The sequence below is a fragment of the Dermacentor albipictus genome, chromosome 4 (genome assembly GCF_038994185.2).
Source record: "Dermacentor albipictus isolate Rhodes 1998 colony chromosome 4, USDA_Dalb.pri_finalv2, whole genome shotgun sequence".
NCBI classification, from domain to species: Eukaryota; Metazoa; Arthropoda; class Arachnida; order Ixodida; family Ixodidae; genus Dermacentor; species Dermacentor albipictus.
Window position 1 is genome coordinate 12,626,708 of NC_091824.1, and position 4,229 is coordinate 12,630,936.

General features: G+C 44.5%; 1 long non-coding RNA gene across 1 annotated transcript; it reads left to right on the top strand.

Annotated features, from left to right (window-relative positions):
- The first annotated feature begins 360 nt into the window (after positions 1 to 360).
- On the top strand, positions 361 to 1,910 carry LOC139059593 (uncharacterized). Its single transcript, XR_011514221.1, has 2 exons — positions 361 to 532; positions 597 to 1,910. It is a non-coding gene; the product is annotated as an uncharacterized lncRNA (long non-coding RNA).
- The last annotated feature ends 2,319 nt before the right edge of the window (positions 1,911 to 4,229 follow it).

Consider the following 4,229-nt stretch of genomic DNA (forward strand, 5'->3'; position numbering starts at 1 on the left):
GCCTCTTTCCTGTCTTCTCGTATGTTTCCTGTGTGCGCCTGTTTTTGGCTGGTTTCTTAAAACAGGAAGTTGTCTGCAGTGTTCAATTGTGCATACAATAATATCATTATAGGTAACAAAAACAAATCTCAAAGGCTACGCTTTTGGTGGCTGCATGCGTTGAAAGCGATTACGAAAGCTATAATGCGTCAGAGCCGCCATGCATTGACAGTAATCTCAAAGGCTATGTTATTCTGGCGCCGACAGCTTTAGCAGAAACTAAAAAAACTCGAAAATCAGTTACCGAATATTCCCAGAATAAGTAAATATTTAACTGTGTAATAATAGAATATTTAAAAAACCTATTTATGTTTGCGTAGATGCACGTGGAAGTGTTAGAACCTTGGCAAAGCAGAACGCTGCAGTCATCCAATCCAATCCAAGCTCTAGCCATCGTCGCCACGCCATTTTTTCATTCTGCGATCGTTTTAGGGCAGCGGAGCAGCGTTTGTCACCTTCCGTGCCTGCCGAAGTCTCCTACTCAGCTACCAAGGTATGACAGCTACATCGATTTCTTTTTTAATTCGTTTGGGTATTGAAATGTGTTTTCTTCACAGGTGCCAGGATGCCTAGACTGCGGGAGAAGCCGCACGCGCGAAAAAAGAGCGTCGCTGGAAACAAAGACGATATTCGAGGACTTCGGATCTCGCACCGGCAGCCAGCAGTCAACAGCTCGAGAATTCGCAAGTCTAGAACTGTGCAGTGGCGCGTATACCCCGCACGCATGCATTAACATGTGCGGTCGGGCTGTCCCTGCAAACATTCGTACGCCTTGTGATGTTGGTCGCTGCACCGAGGCGACATCGGAAGTTCAGGACGGTGGTTGTGACACTACGCTCACTAAGGACAATGTGCCTTGTTTCCCTGATGGATATACTCTACGTGACGCTTCGGATGGTTCACTTCGCTGTGAGAACGGAACAGGATCCCTTAGGAGAGGTGTACGCACAAGTCAATGCGGGTTTTCTGGTAAGCAGGACCCCGGAGTCTACATTTTTCTTTAGCTACCGCGGACTCTTCATTGGCGCCCTTTTGATTCTCCTGGCAAAGAGCTTCTCCTGGCTAATGCGCTCATGATCAGAGCTGTAGCCGTCAGTAGCAGCAAGATCGCCTGCTGATCTCTACGAAAAATAAAAAGCTCCTTTTAAAAAAGTGAAGAATATATTAGTTGTTTTTATCTACAAGTTTGTTTAATATCGTGAGAATATGGTCACTACGGCCACGGCGGGGACATTGTAAACGAGAGTACGCATTCGATGGCCAAGTGAGTTTTAATAATTGTAAGAACGCACTACGCCACGAGAAAGAGCTATTGTTTAAAGAAAGTGAAGAATATATTGATTGTTGTTCACTAATAGTTCGTTTAGCTACGTCAGAATGTGGAGACATTGGGAACGAGAGTACGCATTTGACGGCAAGTTGACTTACGAGAACGCACTACGTCGCGAATAACATTTAAGCTGCAATACCATTAAGCATGTCCGTGTGGCACCCCGCGAATGACATTAAAGTTTAAGGCATTAGCCAGTTAATGTCATTTTTTGTGCCCGTGTCGCAGAGTGCTAGTGAAGTGATGTAGTCAAGATTAATTCCTTCATGTCATTTCTGTTGCATTCGCTGCTTAATAATGCTAATTGATGTATTTTTGCTCTTTCTTTTTATTCCATGCTGCAAACACAAATGTCAAAGCAGGGTGGGCAATAAGTATTTTTTGTTCTGCTGTTCTCTACCTTGTGTTGTGCTATTGAAATTGCAAGTTTTCTTCTTTATCCGTGTATTTATTTGTTCTTTGAACAGTACGCATATATCTGCTTATTGGTCTTTTTATGTATATGTATAAGGTGACAATAAACGTTTAATTGTATTTGGAAGTTGGTGTAAGTTCATTTCTCGTTTATTTAAAACAAGAATGCATTCAAGCATTAGACCAATGTAATATATGTATATATAATGGTCCGGTGCTTGAATGTGTCCCGGCCACTACTGTCGCTTCAAGGCATGTGTATATCTGGAATATCCCCGGGAAGACACACACACACACACACACACACACACACACACACACACACACATATATATATATATATATATATATATATATATATATATATATATATATATATATATATATATATCCTGAACGTCCCCTGAATGTCCATGCTGGATGTCCGCGTCGGACGTACTACGGATGCCAAAGCGATTACCTTTGGATTCCCCAGGGACGTCCCTCGGACGTACGTCGGACATTCATGGATATCCCACGGACATCCCGAATATCCAGAAAGGACGTCCGTCGGACGTCGCCCGGATATCCGTGGTTACTTGGGGCAGCGCGAAACTTCTCCGTCTTCTCGCTATGGATCAAAATCTTGGGGATCCATTGCGCACCAAAGAGCCGATAACCGAGAAGCTCATGAATTAAGGCGTGAACCGAACCGTGACTGATGTTCAGACGGTCTGCCAGTTCATCGATGCTTATCCTCCGTTCATGTTTCATCAGCTCATGACCCTTTGAAATTGTGTGGGGGGTGATTGCACGATGGTTTTGGCCCGGTCTTGGAATGTCTTTACAACGTCCTTTAAACCGTTTGCTCCAACGCTTCACAGTGGTCAATGAAATGCCGTGTTCAACGTAAACGGCAGTCATACGGCGATTAATTTCTGTTTCGGAAACACCTTTAGCTGTCAAAAACTTCGCGACACCGAGCTGTTCAACTATTGAAGTGTCCATTATGTGACGCAACCATATTCAACCCAGTGTATGAGAGCATTAAAGAACATTTATCTTCACACCTGCGTGTCACTTTTGTAAATGAGACATGCCGTTCTCCTACGCACATGCCTCGCAGATAATAAACCGAACCATTATTTCGTGGTTAGGGTAGGCGCACTTTCATTTGACTCGCCCTCGTACATTAGAAATGCAAAGATACAATGGGATGTACAAATGTGAAAATACGGCTTGATAAAGGACAAAAAAGTGTCACTGGAAACATAGTTCACTGCATGTATACACAAAACATCGCAACAAGATATTTAAGTATACGTATAAGTCTCGAATGAGTCTATGTATGTAAGAAAAAGTAACTGTATGTAATGCGTCAGACAAGGCAAATAAACATGTTTCACAATCATAGATTCACAGAATCCTAGATTCCGCCCCCATTCCATCCACTCCCCCCGATGTATTGCGCGCGACGGAAGGCGGCGCGCTTGCTCCCCGCTTTTCTCCTTTGCACACACAAGACTGAGCCACCATGGTCGGCTCACCCATTCCACCTCCCCCCCTACGCTTTCACTCGCACATACTGCATGCAGCGCGTGGTCACGATTTTATCACCCTTGGACTATATACGAAACATGAGGGTGACGGCGACGGCAGGAATGCGCCAGGAGTGTCCATATAACTGTTTTCGCAATAATACAATAAACGTATTCGGCAACGGAAGCGTCCCGTCGCCCATTACTTTCCGCAAAAGAAGTATCAAAATCGAACTTTCACCATGCGACAATTCGCTGCGCCGCAACAATGTATTTTTTTTCTGTGGGGCGGAGGCACCGAAATGGAAAAAAAAAAAAACGCATGGGAAAGTATGTTGGCCAGAATCGAATGCCTACATCGGGAACCTAATGGGGCTACAGAATTAATACCGAAGAAAACATGAGACGATTGGCCCACTGAGAACCGTACGCATATTGCTCAGTATCCTACACCGTCGAAACAAGACTTTCCGGAAAGGTTCCGCTCAAGGAACGAGGTGCAATCCTTCGAGTCCCCGCAGTGATGGCGGCGAGAGACCATTGTTTTTTTTTCTCGTCTGCTAGCCACAAAGCTTCCAAAACTCTGTCAGGTGAATATCCACTCGGCCAGAGCAAACCGAACGCCCACCGAAGTGCACCGCGCGGTGGTCGGGGCCATACGAGAAAAACATATGCGCTCTGGCTCGCTCTAGCAGCCCGCGGGTAGGGTAGCGAGAACAAAAAAAAAAAAAAAATTAAAGAGGCTCAATGTGTTCTCGGCGAATAAAAGTCAAAGTAGAAAAAATAAATAAGAACGTAGTTACTTTGGCTGGCTTTAGTGTCTTGACATGGTTGTTCTGGCGTAGGTTAAAAAAGTGTTGATATTATTTTATGTGACATGACGGCACAAATGAACCACCCCAACACATCGTCTCATTGGACCTCGCTGC